The sequence below is a fragment of the Panulirus ornatus genome, chromosome 17 (genome assembly GCF_036320965.1).
Source record: "Panulirus ornatus isolate Po-2019 chromosome 17, ASM3632096v1, whole genome shotgun sequence".
NCBI lineage: Eukaryota > Metazoa > Arthropoda > Malacostraca > Decapoda > Palinuridae > Panulirus > Panulirus ornatus.
In genome coordinates, this window is record NC_092240.1 from 53832672 (window position 1) to 53849699 (window position 17028).

General features: G+C 50.8%; 1 protein-coding gene across 12 annotated transcripts in view; it reads left to right on the forward strand.

Annotated features, from left to right (window-relative positions):
• Eph (Eph receptor tyrosine kinase) overlaps nt 1-17028 on the forward strand; it is a 1175025-nt gene that overhangs the window by 476808 nt on the left and 681189 nt on the right. The gene's annotated exons all lie outside the window — the stretch shown is intronic.

A 17028-nucleotide genomic window follows, 5' to 3' on the forward strand; every position in this document is an offset into this window, starting at 1 on the left:
TGGAGGCAGAAAGGGTGAGCTAGAGGGAAAGGGAGATTAGGAACTTAGGGTGAACGAGTTGGAGGTTCGAGCGAATGCGAAGGGCGAAACAAATAGACAGAGATGGAGAGAGGCAGAGGGGCACCGGAGACAGACAGGAAAGAGACAGTATATAAGCCTTGAGGCCCAAGGTGGTGGGGTGGGGGGGGCAGAACAACCCCGCAGAGAGAGAGAGAGGAGAGAGAGAGGAGAGAGAGAGAGAGAGAGAGAGAGAGAGAGAGAGAGAGTCAGGACGGGAGGCAGCAACAGCGGGGAGACGGAGACAGATCGAGACAGAGGAGACAGGGACACGACCATGGACGGAGACCATCACCGACCGAGATAAACAGCCGGCGTGGGGGGTGGGGGGGGAGGTAGGGGCCCACCTTATGGTACAGCAGGGACCCCAAGTGTCATGTTTTCTACGGGTCCCCTTCTGTAACCTGGCCATATACGTGCCTGGGTAATTGACATAAGTGAATTGATGAATAGTGATCAATATACCCCCCCCTCCTCCCCCCGGGGGTGAGGAGGAATTAGTGAGTGGATGATAGAGGATCTAGGGGTGTTTTAGGTGGGGTGGGGACGGGGCTCGAACCCCTTAGGACGGGTTGGTTGCATTCTTGTTGACAACATTGCTGATCGCTCGACTTTTGATTAAAACAATCAGATATTATACTTCATATTGTTATTCTACGTGCTTTCTAATCATCATTTTTTTATCAGTTGATTCCCTTTCTCTTGTTATTTCTTATCGCGTCTATCTCCAGTATTTCTCTTAATGGCGTTTTCATTTCTCCTCTATTTCTCTTTCTTGTCATTTTTAGCCTCCTCTTCCCCCCTTCATAACATGCATCTCCCATCTTCTATTCATCTTACTCCAATATTTTTCGTCACCTCATCATTCCTCATGTGTTTCTTCCCTCCATCATTCTCCTGTCCTTTCTTTCCTCCCCGTCTGTGCCATTCCTTCACTTGTGTGTGCGCCTGTCCCACAGCACAGCCCTGGGACTTGGCCCACCAGCCATCAGAGCCACTAGTGCCACTTCTGATAGTAGGAGTGAGGAACAGGTAAGCAGCTTCACTGATCCAGATGTAATCATCTTTTTTCCAGATCAGGCACTGTACACCCCGTTTTCTGTATTTTGTCCGCCGCTGCGTTGTATCTCTCTCTACATTGTAACCACTTGTGCAACACTGTATCTCCTCCTGCATTGTACCCTCTGGTCTTTATTGTACCGTGTTCTACATTGTATCCCATTTTCTTTATTGTATTGTAACCTTTTCTTCAATTGTACCCCGTTTTCTCACGTTGTGTCCCTTTCCACACATTCTGTCCCGCTCTACATTGTACCTTTTGCTCTCTTTTTTTTTTTTTTGCACAAATACAAGCGCTCTCTCTCTCTCTCTCTCTCTCTCTCTCTCTCTCTCTCTCTCCTCTCTCTCTCTCTCTCTCTCTCTCTCTTCTCTCTCTCTCTCTCTCTCAGTTTCAGTGAGAGTTAACGTGACTGGATTTCATTTTCATTTCCTCCCCCCTCCCCCAAAATCCCCCCCCCCCCATGACTCTTAAGGTTAAACACGTAGTCACTGTTATGGAACCTGGGCGCTCTTGGTGCGAGCCAGAGTGTAGAGTTTATCTGTGCGAGGGCTGGAGAGCCCGGACGAATGCGTGTGTGTTCAGATAAGAGTGTGTCGAGTCTCAATACTGTGGTGGTGAAGATTGGAAACCATTTAGTTTGTGTGTAAATGGAGAAATAAAACGTTAATGATAATAATGATATGATAATAGGGGAGAAAGAATACTTCCCACGTATTCCCTGCGTGTCGTAAAAAGGCGACTAAAAGGGGAGGGAGCGGGGTGGCTGGAAATCCTCCCTCTCTCTCATTTTTTGATTTTCCAAAAGAAGGAACAGAGAAGGGGACCAAATGAGGATATTTCCTATAAGGCTCAGTTCTCTGTTCTTAACGCTACCTCGCTAACGTGGGAAATGGAATATATGTATAAAAAATGATACTTATAATAATAGTAATAATAATAATATTAATAACTAGTGATAATGATGATAATAATAATGATAGTAATAGTTATAGCAATAATGGTAATAATATATGAAATTAATAGTAACTTCAAAATAATGATAGATGTCAAACGTATGAAAAATAGATATGATTATGATAATAATGGTGATGATAATACAGACAGACTGTAAATGGAAGACGAAGAGGTCGCTGTGATTTGATCACCAATTCATTCTGGGCTGGAAACGGTGTGTCATGTTTCCATTACGACTTCAGTCGTTTTAAGCAAGTGTGGTGTGTGTGTGTGTGTGTGTGTGTGTGTGTGTGTGTGTGGTGTGTGATGGACGGGAGGTTCGGGGAGGGTTTACAGAACATGTCTCAGAGGTTTGCGCAATAGCCTTCAGCTCCAATTCCCCCTCGGTGGGGCTACGAGACCGCCCGAGGTCTCGGGAGGCCGAGGTTAATAGATTGTAATTGTTATTTACGAAGGAAAAAAAAAAAAAAGAGGACAAAGAAAAGGATCCCAGGTGTTGCTGTCTCCCCGAGCCATGAGGTAATCTCTCTCTCTCTCTCTCTCTCTCTCTCTCTCTCTCTCTCTCTCTCTCTCTCTCTCTCTCTCTCTCTCTCTCTCTCTCTCTTCCCCAACGCATTGGTGTTTGGTTGGTAAGTCACCAGTTTGCAAGTTGAACGAACGGAAAAGGCAACCGGAGTGTTCGTTCGGTTGTTTGGTTGATTGGCTCTGCCTTGGATACCCCCCCCCCACACCCCTCCAGATTTGCCCCTCATGTGATGTTAGCTAACCTCTTGCCCTCATGACCAGTACTAGGTGGACTACTAAGTCGCTCATGTACTTGTTCACCAAATGTCGTCCCCATCTACGTTTCTGCGTTGTATATCAACTGACATGTATCTTTCTTGTATCTCCCCTGATGATGTGACTATCACACGAAGGTGCACTTGGGCACATCGTGTTTCATTTCCACGTAGACTCGTAGGAATATCTTGATCACGCGCAAAATTGTAATCCTTTCCAATATATATAATATATATATATATATATATATATATATATATATATATATATAATACAGTCCCGTTAGCGACAATAGCCAAGAAACTGTGACAGTAGAATGGGCTAAGGAAATCGGAGTGGCAGCTAAGGCGGTGGTCAGTAAGGTAGGGTACTCCTTCCGCCGCCTTGTGAAACTCGCCCTTGCTGCTCCTCTCTCCCGGGACTCATCTAGGCTGCGTCCCAACCAGCGGAGCGACTCCGGATTCGTCTCTCTTTCCGTCATCACTGACGGCCCTTAGGGGCTTGTCTCCGATCATTCGGAGGTACTGAAGTCTGCAGGACTTATAGTGAAAGTTTTTTGCTGTATTAGCCGAACGCACGCCTGACGGGGAGGCCCCTCGAATCCACGAACCTAGGCATAGGAACGTTCGTGGTCTCCGTTGGCGAGGTCAAGTTTACCTGTCTATCGCACCAAGTCGGTGCGCGCGGCTTAAGGTCGAGATGTCTTCCCCCTCCCGTTGTTTACTCGACCTTATCGGCGGTTAGTCAGCGTATCGCGGGCATGCTCCAACCGCCCCGCCATTGTAAACAAGCTTATTTATTTCAATATTCCGCCGCGGTTCTAAATTTTATTTCGGTGTTTTGCTTGAAGCTCGAAGTAAAGAGGCGATGCGTTTGAGGCCGCTCACGTTTAAAAGGATTCGGAGCCTCATTTTGGCGGAGGAATGTTGGTGGGTTGGTACGTTACAAAATAACTGCTGGCAACCCGGGCTGTGCCCTGGGGCCACAACCTCCACAGCACAGAAGCCTATGTCGAGACGCGATTGTTTCGACTTTTTCCAGAGCCCTTCTGGTGAGTCTGGAACTCTCTGTTAATATTCCAGGTGCAGAGAGGGAGCTGGGGAGAAACTGTGTGTGTGTGTGTGTGTGTGTGTGTGTGTGTGGTGTGTGTGTGTGTGTGATCCTGTAAAAAAGAAGAGAAAAATATATGAAGGTCAGGTTTGGTTGCAGTAGGTAGGAGGAGGAGGTTTTGAGGCGGCTTATATACGTTGTAATGATGAGAGGTAATGAGCGGACGTTTGACTTTAATGGCCACGTACATAACAATTGAGATTATTATTATTTTTACTTTTATTTTTATCTATTTTTTTTTTTTTTTTTTTTGCACCGCCGCCTTGCTGGCTATATTCTTCGGAAGTTATTTTATTTTCTTTCTTCCTCCGAGACTAAGACTCAAGACTTGCCATGCAAATGAAGCCACCATCTCCGACGATTTTGAGACCAGTAAAAACAAAAAGGAAAAATTGGCAGTTTCTGGTAGTTTGTAGTAACCCCCCTCAACCCCCCCCCCCCCAAAAAAAAGCATGGGTCGGCGGTTCGCTTTACAGAAAACGGGACGCGGCAACCGCCCTCCTCCCACGTCCCCCCCCTCCCACCCTTTTTTTTTTTTTTCCAAATATCCGGCAACGCGAAAAAGTACAGTGATGAGTGTGCATGGTTGACGTCTCCATCATAGAGGGCTTGCGCTGCCCACAATTTGGCCTGAATGCCAATATGCGTCGGGCACAGGTCGGAGGGGGAGGGAGGGAGAGACCCCGGCGGAGGGCGCGGCGTTAAGGGCGGGGTCAGCACGCCGGGGGAGAGGGAGTCTCGCCCTTACCGCCGCCAGGGAGCCCTGGTCACGATCTTGGCCTGAACACAGGTTGCCGGTTGTTCTAAGATGGCGACCAGGGCTCCGTGGCTGCGGGCGCGGGGGATTGTCTCTCCTGAAGGAGGGCCTTGCAGGGGTGGAGGTGGCGATGGGATTGAGGGAGGGGGAGCGGTGGTGGGGAGCGTTGGGAGTGAGCTGGTGGGGATGCGGGGGGAAGTATGGCAAGGTGTGGCCCAAGGGGTGGACAGCGTCATTGGCCGTTCCACCACCACCGTCTCCACCACCACCACCACCACCTTGCCGCCGCCGCCGCCGCGTCACCACCACCACCACCGTCTCCACCACCACACCGCCACCACCACCACCACCGTCTCCACCACACCACCGCCACCACCACCACCACCACCTTGCCGCCGCCGCCGCGCCACCACCACCACCACCGTCTCCACCACCACCTTGCCGCCGCCACCACCACCACCTTGCCGCCGCCGCCGCGTCATCACCACCACCACCACCGTCTCCACCACACCACCGCCACCACCACCACCTTTCCGCCGCCGCCGCACCACCACCACCGTCTCCACCACCGTCTCCACCACCACACCGCCACCACCACCACCGTCTCGCCGCCGCCGCCGCCGCACCACCACCACCACCACCACCACCACCGTCTCCACCACCACACCGTCACCACCACCACCTTGCCGCCGCCGCCGCGTCATCAAACACCACCACCACCGCCGCCGCTGCCACCATTGCCACCACCACCACCGCTGCCACCATTACCACCACCACCATTCCCGTTGTCATCGTTTTGGTCCCTAGCGCTACCACCGTCTTGCCTACCACCACTACCAGCAACCACCATCGCCACCTCTACCACATCATCATCATTACCACCACAGTAATTGAATTCCGCCACACTCTCCCCCCCCCCCCACCCCAACATCAGCCCACCGCACCTGCGGTAACTGTGGTCAAGTGCATTTACCGCCACTCCACCACAGTCCCCAACACTTATCTCCATCAGTTCCATATCATCTCCATCACTGTGTCACCACTACCACTACACCGGCTCCCCATCTCCAACCCTACCGCCTCCATCGTTCCCCACCACCCCTGCTCCAACAATCTCCACCACCTCCAACCCCCCCCCACACACACAGAGTTCCCACCAGTCCCCAACCACCACACACTCCCGTCACGGAGAGGACAAGTCACCGGGTGGGCTGGCGCCCCCCCCCTCCCCTAAACAGCCTTTAACCATCATAGTTTCGTCTGCCAAACACGTGATGAAAAAAAAACTGTTGATAATATTTGGGGGATTACTACGTGGTGGATCCTCGGATGGTCTGTCAGCGCACGTGTCGTTGAGAGATGAGCACCTGGTATGCCCCAAACAGGCTGAGTGATCAAGAGAGAGAGAGAGAAGAGAGAGAGAGAGAGAGAGAGAGAGAGAGAGAGGTGGGTGGACGAGCACCTTCGTTTCAGCCAGGGCCCCGTGCTGGGGACAGACACGAGTCCCCCATGTGATCATGGTGGGGTGTAAAACGTTATCATATCCTCCCCAGTACTGGGTCATCCTCTCACACCCACCATTACACTCGAGGGTCATCCTCCCCAGCTGTGAACCAACCTTCCTCCCCTAAGCATTTAGCTCCCCTGCTCTGAATCACCCATCATGGACCAGCTGTCGAGCTGTTCGTCGTCTCCCCCACAACACACTCCACCATGTCCTGACGCTCCCTCATATGCCCCCCCCCAACACTTCTCCAACACCCACTTAAAGAAGACAGCCACTTCATGACAACATTTCTCCAGCATTCTCTCCCCTACCAATCTCCAACACGCTCTAACACCTGCTTAAGACGACAACCACTTTCTGACAGCATTCCTCCACCATACTCCCCCTACCCCCTGCCAATCTCCAACACGATCCTCTCCCCCACTCAGACATAATGTCTCCCTCACATCGTTCCTCTCACCTTCACATCATACTCCACCACCAGTCGTTCAACGCGACATTTATCCTCCCCTTCTCCCTCCCTCCCTCCTCTCTTTCTCTCCCCCTCCCTCTCTCTTCCTTTTCTTCCTCTCTTCGCTCTCTCTATCTCCCTCTCTCTTCCCCAGCCTCGTCCATTCCCCACCAGTTTCCCCCGTAGGTGTACCACACCTCCAACACTTCTCCTCCCTCCCCAACCATCACCACCAGTACCCAACCCATCCCTTCTCCACCCATCCCCCACCTGCCAGTCGCCCCCCCTCACCCTCGCTCACTGGGATGGCATCGTACCCACGGTTTTCCTTAGAACTACAATGCAAATTGGAAGTTTTCCATCGTGTGTGTGTTGTGTGTGTGTGTGTGTGTGTTTCCACAGGTGGTGGGGTTGGCGCTGCCTTCGCTTCTAGCACTCATATGCCTCAACTCGTAACCTCATATCTCATTTTTCCACCCGTTTTCCATTCAGGTTCTGTTCAGTTGTCATTTTAGCACCTCACCGAACTCTGCATGGTTCTCTGCTAGCGTTGCTCTGTGCTGTGTGGCTGTTGAACTTCTGTGTTCTGTGTGTGTGCTGTGGCGCGTCTTTCTGATTGCTCTCTCTGGCGTAGTGTGTCAGTTTACGATGGCTTCTCATTCTTGTTTTTCACGCCCAGGTATACCACAGATGGTCAGGTGATTATTATTATTATTATTATTATTATTATATTATTAGTAGTAGTAGTAGTAGTAGTAGTAGTAGTAGCAGTAGTAGTAGTAATCCACATAGCTTATTGATCACCGTTGCCCCTCCCCACCTCCACTATTATCACTCGTAGTTCACCGTCCTGGAGCGCCAGTAGTTAAGCAGTTCGGGGCCTGTTTGGCGGTTACCACGGGGGTACCTGTCGTCCAGGTCAACGGCCATTAGAGTGGGAGGAACCATTAGCATCGGTTCCTCCACACCGCCGTCTTCTCCGTCAGGAGCGCACGGGTAGACACGTTCCAGCGCGGGATCTGCTCCGGTGTCCGCGGCGTTCCAGGACCGCGGCGTTCCAGGACCCGAGCTGTGTCGGCTGGAGGAGGAGCACTGCTTAAGTTGCAGGAGCAGGTAGAGACAACACTCCCCTGCTCAGAGCTCCTGTAGGAGGTGTCGCTACCAGTGACTTGTCGTCAGTAACTCAGGGGTCGCCGGGAGCAAGCCGTGCCAACGAGAGCAACAGGAACCACTACGGGAACACGAGGTGAGAGCAACAGGCCAAGGGGAAAAAACAGGAGCACCCAGGACGATTTAGAAAATCGAAATTTATTCAGAACGGAACATAACACACCTCCCCCCGCTGTTCACTGGTCGTTCTTCGAGTGCGTTCTTTGTGTCCTTTTAGGTTGGGTTACAGAACGAGTGTGTGTGTGTGTGTTTTAGCGGTGAGTGGGATGCGCAGCTGACATGGCTGGTAGGCTGGTAGACGTGGCTGGTAGGCTGGTAGACTGGTGGTAGACGTGGCTGGTAGACTGGCTGGTAGACGTGGCTGGTAGGCTGGTAGACTGGCTGGTAGACGTGGCTGGTAGCCGCCGCCGCTCGCCAATTAAGCCAGCCGGGCCATCCCTCCCCCCGCTGTGCTCCTACCTTAATGACATTACTTTTGGCCTGGCGTGGAAAATCGCAGAGTATATTTGCAGAAGTTTATATATATATATATATATATATATATATATATATATATATATATATATATAGAGAGAGAGAGAGAGAGAGAGAGAGAGAGAGAGAGAGAGAGAGGTGGTCCAGGGGAGTGATAGGCCAGGTATGCATGCACAAGATGGTGTCTGGGTATCGTCATTGATTGATTGGGTGATCGGGTCAAAATCGGGTGTCGGGTCCAGACACGTTGTTGTCGTGGCTGTTGTTGTGGTGTTAAGGAAGGTTGTTTGTTGTTGGTCTGTGATGACCTTGGAAGTGTCAGCTTTAGATTCTGAGAAAGTGAAATTCATGCAAGTATTTTTCTTTTTATGGTTGTATGTTATTCATTTATTTTTCCATACTTAATCGCTGTTTCCCGCGTCATCGAGGTAGCGCCAGGAATCGCCAACATTGATTCACGTACGCCAGGCGAGTTTAGGGGTTAGGGGGGCATTGGTAGCGATTGGCTCAGACGATTAGTACCTGGTGGGATTTTGTTGTCTGAGGTGATTAAGCATTGGAGAGTTATTGGCTTGTGTTCTGGTGATTCGGGGAGAGAGAGAGAGAGAGAGAGAGAGAGAGAGAGAGAGTGGGGAGGGTAAATATGATGTTGGATATGCCTTTCGTGCGGCGTGGTAATGGGTGGAGGTGGAGGGGGAGGAGGGATTTTGAGGTATTGCGGTGAGGGGGGGATGGGATTGTGAGGGAGGGAGTATTGGATGTCATTGATATGGTTGGGTGTGGGATGGTCCGGGGTGTTGGGCCTGTTGTACTGGGGGAGAGATGTGGGTGTAGTGGTGTTGCAGGGGGGGGGGGTTTATTCGTGGATGAAAGTGAAAAAAAAAAACACACTGTCGAGGTTCATTTGAAACATTGTAAATTATATGGAGTATTTTGTAAACGAGGATGTTGCGTATTTTGTAAACGAGCTTGTTTTTAATGGCACCGGGTATTTTGTGAATGAGTTTCATGAGGATATGGAATATGTGAATTCGTGTGTTCAGGGTGTGGTATATTTTGTAAATGAATATGACAATAGTGTGAAATATTTTGTAAATGACTTCGTGTAAAGTTGTGGAGTATTTTGTGAATGAATGTGTTAAGGTAGACTAATGCAGTACATTGTAAATGAGTATAGTAAGGGTATGGAATATTTTGTAAATGAGCGTGTTAAGATAGACCCACGCAACACGCTGTAAACGAGTGTGTTATGTGGTTTGCAGTATTTTGTAAACGTATGGAGGAGTATTCTGTAAACGATCGAGTTAGGGTTAAGGGAATATTTTACATAGGAGTTTTTTTACGGTATGGCAAACTTGATGTCAAGAGAGAGAGAGAGAGAGAGAGAGAGAGAGAGAGAGAGAGAGAGAGAGAGAGATTTTCGCGTCTGCCGCCAGATGTCTCTCTTGAGCGGGATGGATTTTGCGTACCGAATTTACCGCGTTCATTAACGTAATGGTCGGGAGTTTTGCCGGCATTAATAGTGGCTGTGCCGGTAATTTACAGCGGCCATCGTGGCCCTGTCATGTTAATTACCGTGAGGCCTGGATATATATATATATATATATATATATATATATATATATATATATATATATATATATATATATATATATATATATTGTCATCCCGATTTATGCGCAGTTTGAAATGCTTTACAATTTTTTTGGCTAATAGATTAAAAGCGTGTGTGATATGTCGGTTGGTTCCTTTTTGAAGTGTAGGTTCATCGGGGGAGGGTAGGTTAGGGGACGCGTTCGAGTCTGGTGCTTATTCGTGGTCCTGAGGTTCAAATGTGAGGTTCCATTGATGGGGTTGAGGTTATAGTGGTTCTCTTGGTGAGGTTCAGCACCCAGCTGTGGGGGTACAAGACCTCCCAAACCATCGTAAGGTATACGTAAGGTAAGGTAAGGTGCCAGACCCAGCTGTGGGGGTAGAAGACCTCCCAAACCCGTAGTATACGTAAGGTATACCACGTAGGTGTAAGGAGACTCCACAGTATACGAAGAGTCCCAGACCCAGCTGTGGGGTAGAAGACCTCCCAAACCATCGTAAGGTATACGTAAGGTAAGGTAAGGTGCCAGACCCAGCTGTTGGGGTAGAGAGACCTCCCAAACCACCGTAAGGTATACGTAAGGTAGGTAAGGTGCCAGACCCAGCTGTGGGGGTAAAAGACCTCCGACATGTACGTAAGGCGGGCAGAGTGTGGGTAATTGACATTAAGGTAACTGTGAAGGTTGCTGTGGTCAGTTTGGGAAGTTGGTTGAGGATGTGGACGTCGTCTTCTGTGGGCTGCAACATTGCCCAGTTACCAACACCTGTTGTTGACCTGTTGCCCTGATGTCTTATGGTATACACTGTAGACGGGTCACTAGTCTGCTGGCATTTCATCTCAGGATCCTCATTTATCTCAATTTGTATGTGTTTTGTTTAGACTTTCACACATTTTTTTTTTTTTTTTTTTACATTTCGTTTTTTAATTTTCTTTTCACTCCTTTCCATAGGTTAGATATGACACGAAGTTCTTTTTTTATTGAGTTTAGTTCGGGTTGGAGGTATCTGTACAGTTTCCATTGTACTCGCCTTGCATGAAGAACCGTGTGCTGAAGCCCTTTTAGTATGATGGTAGTCCTTTGAGCACCATGGTACGACCCTTGGGCTCTCCATTGTACGACTCTCGGGTACCGTGGCCTATGACCTGACCTTTAAGGGGTGAGTCACAGGCCAGGCCATCGTATGTAATTCTGGTGTACCAGCGGATTACGATGTCATGCTTTACGTGCCGCGTCGTCGTGCTCAAGGGTCGTACCGTCGTGCTCGAGGGTCGTACCGTCGTGCTCAAGGGTCGTACCTTCGTGCTCAAGGGTCGTACCGTCGTGCTCAAGGGTCGTACCGTCGTGCTCAAGGGTCGTACCGTCGTGCTCAAGGGTCGTACCTTCGTGCTCAAGGGTCGTACCGTCGTGCACAAGGGTCGTACCGTCGTGCTCAAGGGTCGACCGTCGTGCTCAAGGGTCATACCGTCGTGCTCAAGGGTCGTACCGTCGTGCTCAAGGGTCGCACCGTCGTGCTCAAGGTTCGTACCGTCGTGCTCAAGGGTCGTACCGTCGTGCTCAAGGGTCGTACCTTCGTGCTCAAGGGTCGTACCGTCGTGCAGGTCGTACTGTCGTGCTCAAGGGTCGTACCGTCGTCCGTGGTTGGCAGTGTCTGTCATGTACTGTCGTTCCATTGTGCAGTGATGAACCTCCTGAGCATGACGATACGGCCTTAGGGTATGACCTATGTAGGTCAGGTCAAAGGTCGAGGCCATCATACGCAAGGGGTCGAACCGTCGTGTGGAAGGGTTGTGGCGGGGTGAGGGGTTGTGGCAGGGTGAGGGGTTGTGGCGGGGTGAAGGGTTGTGGCGGGTGAGGGGTTGTGGCGGGGTGAGGGGTTGTGGCAGGGTGAGGGGTTGTGGCGGGGTGAGGGGTTGTGGCGGGGTGAGGGGTTGTGGCGGGGTGAGGGGTTGTGGCGGGGTGAGGGGTTGTGGCGGGGTGAGGGGTTGTGGTGGTTGTGTTGTAGGGGAAGTTGATGACTTGCGGTCGCTGTTCTGAAGGTGACAGAGCTGGTCGACCCTTCTACCCCTTCAGGCAAGTCCCGCCCTTGCTGCTGCTCTCCCCCCAGGCCAGTGACACTTCGGGAGTGGGGAGATAGGAGAGAGGATTTAGGGGAGGAGGGTGATGAAAAGAATGGGGAGGATAGGGCAGTAATAGTCGCTGTAGTACTGGGTGTAACAAGATCAGAGGCAGTGGTTAAGGGCTGGGGTGTGTTTGAAGGAGAGGGTTGTGGGGTAAGGGGGGTAGCTTTAATCTATGGATGGGGTGGTGGGTGGTAATAATGGGCTGGGGGGGTTGATGAGGTTTGGTCTGATGTCTGGGGCCCTTCATTGGGTGGCTAATGTGGCAGAACGGGGCGGTAGTTAGCAGCGGCAGACGGGTATTAATGGGGGCGAGTTGGCCCCGGACTGTGGTAGATGAGGTAGGGAGGTGTGGATGTATACTAGTGGACGGAGGGGGGTCCTCCTCAATCCCCCCCCCCTTCAGAATCCGTGCTATCCCGTCCCTCCTTCCCCTCCTCCTTCAGACACCCTGAGCCCTTACATGAGCCCACCTTCAGGCCTCCTCCCTCAGAAATCACAACCACTTACATGAGCAGCCTTCAGGTTGACAGTCGAGGCCCCGTCTCACATTTCTTAGCAGTTTCATTAATTCTTTCGCATATATATATATATATATTATATATATATATATATATATATATATATATATATATATATATATATATATATGTTTATATTTATTTATTTATTTGACGTCTAACATACGTGTTTAGTCGAGAACATGACATTGTTTTTGAGATATGGCGACTCGCTCCAGTGGAGGTCCTTGTGTTGAGGACGACCTGGCACTTGGCATGGTGTGGCGGGAGTGATGTATGTGGGGGGGGGGGGAGGCAGTGATGTAGATGTGGGCGGGAGGGAAGAAGGATAGATGATGTTCTGTAACTTTACTGACGGATAGGCTTTGAAGGACAGACGTGGAGGAGGAGGAGGAGGAGGATAGGCGTGTGTGGTGATTGCTTACTCATTGCTCGTCTTCCAACTCTACGTTCTCTCGTTGGGTCCACGTTGCACTGCAACACCAGTGCTTGGTGTCACATAGAGCTGTGGGGGTAGAAGACCTCCCAAGCCATCGTAAGGTATACGTAAGGTAAGGTAAGGTGCCAGACCCAGCTGTGGGGGTAGAAGACCTCCCAAACCATCGTAAGGTATACGTAAGTTAAGGTAAGGTGCCAGACCCAGCAGTAGGGGTAGAAGACCTCCCAAACCATCGTAAGGTATACGTAAGGTAAAGTAAGGTGCCAGACCCAACAAATGTGGTGGTGGGGAGAAGACCTCCCAAACCATTGTAAGGTGTGGTAAGGTAACGTAAGGTGCCAGACTCAACTGTGGTGGTAGACCTCACAAACCATCGTAAGGTAAGGCTACACTCGGTCTGGCTCCCACTTACCAACACACCTCTACAGCCATAGCGATGCTGTTAGCACCAAGTAGCTGTGTCTGTCTGTGCTCAGGTCAAGACACTCACTCGGTAATCTGGTGGTATCCATGTATACCTGGTGCCTTCGTCATACACAGTGTCGCTGTGCGTAAGTCAGTTCGCTATCTTCACTCTTGTGTATATATGTATGTTTAGCATATGGCTATCTGTTGGTCTGGATCATAAAACAGGAACCCCCTAACATCTTGCTCTGGTATCTAAGCGACAGGAGACCCGCTCATTATTTCATACCGTCTCTTTCTCTTAGAATTGTGGTACGCAGACTGTCACATGACAGATCTCCTGCCTTATGCCATGACATACCTTGTGTGTGGAGAAGAGGGAGAGGGAGAAGAGACGGGTTTACATCTGGGAAGCATAGCTGTCGCTGTCAGGTTTCACTCCCCCGGCGCTTGGCCTTGCAGTATGTGTTGATGTGGGAGACGTGCTTGTAGCAGGAGTAGCAGTGTGGCGGTTCAACTACTTGTTTCCCGGGTAACCCCGGAATGAACGAGCCACTAAGCTGCTCTGGGAACCCTACTAAAGACCCGTAATGACCTCCTCTTCATCGTAATGTCATGGTTAGGTGTGATTACAGCCTGAATAAGCTGAGGTCAAGTTTTCCTCGCGTCTGTAATGAGCTCATTAGTTCCTGCAGTGTCTGTACTTTCTGTAATGACCAAATCGGGTCCTGGAGCGTGTTCTGTACTTTCTGTAATGGGCGAATTGGGCCCCTGCCTTGTCCCTGTATTGTCATAACGAAGAACCAATTAGGGTTCCCCAGTTATCAGACTTTTTTTTCTGAAATAGGACAGTTTAAGGCTACCGTTGACTGCCTTAATTTCTGCCCAGTTCTGCAGTAACCAATTACTTCACTTACATCCCATTTTAAAGGTCCATCCCGCGTGATGCAGATTAATTTCACCAACACGGAAAAGCCGATTAGGTTTTTGAAAAATTGGAATTGAATTGGTTAACTCGAGAGAAACTGCAGGACTCGCCTCGAAATTGGTTTTGCTTTTGGGGTGGGTCGCCCTCGCCAAACCTACTGGCTACCACGACCACTGGGGTCGTCGGGGGAATACATCCACTCGGTGGCTGTATATCCAAATAGCCCAACTGGCGGTTGGCTGGTCTGGTCTGGTCGCTGGCAGGATAGACAGCTGGGAGAAGTGATCGTTGTCGTCACAGTAGCTTTAAGGTGATGCTGATCCACCCGCCACTAGCTAGTCTCTTGATTTTCAACCTTTAAAGCACATTTTTTCCTCTCTCTCTCTCTCTCTCTCTCTCTCTCTCTCTCTCTCTCTCTCTCTCTCTCTCTCTCTCTCACACACACACACACACACGTATAAAACAAGAACACTGATCGCCACTCGGAATGTTGCGTCCCCCCTACAAGGAAACCGCCTCAATACGCACGGGAAATACGCCATAATACGCACGTTAGCATGGCTGCTAACCTCCGCACGAAAGGACATCCCTGGAGGAGAGGAGAAGGTAGAATGTGCGCGAAGGAATACGTGATTTCGTCCAGCTCTTTGAACTACGTGTCGACGAAGAATGTCGGACGCGCGGCGGTATGCGGGCTCCCACCAGCAACAGACCGAGTGATCAGCAATCCCCCCCCCCCCCCCCCGGGCGTAGCCGTAGGAGGTAGAGTGAGTACCCAGAGTTGTCTGCTGGTAGACTTGGTACACTCAGCCGTTCTCTGGTTTACCTCCCCATGGCCCGAACCAAGACTGGTTTACTGTTTAGTGGTTTACCTCCCCATGGCTCGAACCAAGTCTGGTTTACCTCCCCATGGCTCGAACAAGACTGGTTTACCTCCCCATGGCTCGAACCAAGACTGGTTTACTGTTGCTGTCGTGTTCCTTTCCTTGGTTAGCTTCTTCTTAGGTCCTCTTTGTTCCCTCTGCCTCCTCCCTCCCTGTGTACCTTTTGGGGGCCCCTGTGCAGCTGGGGTGGTTCCTTACCTGCTCCTTTTTATGTTACTTGGCTCCACGTCTGGCTGCTTGTCATGCAGATCTGCTCCCTGCTCCCCCGCCTGCTTTCGTACCTGCTCCTTTTTGTGTGTGCGTGTGTGTGTGTGTGTGTGTGTTACTTGAATCCTCATATGGCTGCTTGTGCTACTTTTCTGTTCTACTGCAGTTGCCGTCCCGTCATTTTTGGGGCTACTTTGGCTCCATATAGTGTTACTTTGTTCCTTTAGTCGGTGTTTGGTTGTTACTTCCTTGTGTGCTCTTGCTTGGTTCCTGGTACTGCTGCGTGATCCCTGGTACTTCTACTTAGCCCCCCCTGGTATTGCTACGTGGTCCCTTGTAGTGCCATTTTGTCCCTGTACTTAGGTGCTTGGTTCGTGGCTCTGCTACCTGGTTCCTGGTACTACTGCCTGCCCCTCTCCCAGGTTGGGCTACTTGGCCGCCTGGTACCATCGCTTGGTCGTGGGATGAGGAATGGGGCTGGGGGTTGGGGAGAGGTGGGGTGTGCCTTTTGTGGGGCGTAACGAATCCAAGGTCCTAAACCTTCTAATCCCCTTTACGCGACACCCTCTCGTCATCCCTCCCTGGGAGACTCCCTGCCCTCCCTCCTCCTCCTCTCCCTGGGAGCTGTTCTCAGTGCCCTGTCTCGTCCCGCCCTGGGAGCCTCCCTGCCCTGTCTACTCTCCCTGGGAGGAGCTGCTGTTCTCAGTGCCCCTGTCTCGTCCCTCCCTGGAAGCCTCCCTCCATCTCTCCCTTGGAACTGTCCCTCTCCCTCCTTGGGAACAGTAACCTGTTCACTCCCTCATTTCATCTATCCCTCCGCTTGCCCCCTTCGTCCTCCCTCACCATCTTCCCCCAATCCTCCTATTCTGTAACTTCTCTTCGCTCCCTTTTAATGCTATTTGTATGCCCCCCTTTTTTCTTTCCACCGGTGTTCTTCACATCTTGTTCTCTCGTTCTAGGAGGTGTTCTTCACCTGTTTTTTTTTTCCACGTTTCTCCGGCTCTCTATTCCCCCCAAGTCTTCTCCTAGCCACAGCCTTCCTCCAGTCTATTCTTTCCTCTTCATCTTAACGCCTCAATTGTTGGCCGATCCCCTCTCCTTATACCGTTCCTCCTATACTCTCTCTCTCTCTTCTCTCTCTCTCTCTCTCTCTCTCTCTCTCTCTCTCTCTCTCTCTCTCTCTCTCTCTCTCTCTCGTCATCTGCTGTGTGGCCAAAGTTGTGGCGGAGCTGGTGGCTGGCTGGCTGGCTGGGGGATGGTGGTGGTAATGGTGGTGGTTGGTGGTGATGAGGGAAGTTGTGGAGGCAGCTGTGATCGCTCGTCGCTTCGGCCGTGTGTCCGTCCGGCCTTCAGCACTCCTGACTCCCACACACACACACACACACACACACATCACACACAACACACACACACACACACACACACACACACCTGTCACCCGCCCGCCCCCACTCCCACAGCTTCTTTACTCCCTCTCCCTCACCCCTCCCAGCGGCGTCTGTCCTCAGTACTCCCTGGTCTCCCTCACTCCGCACCGACGTCCGTCGTGAGGACGCACATACAGACGTCTGTGACGGGTTTTTTTACGTTCTTTTACGTTCTTCTATTGTTG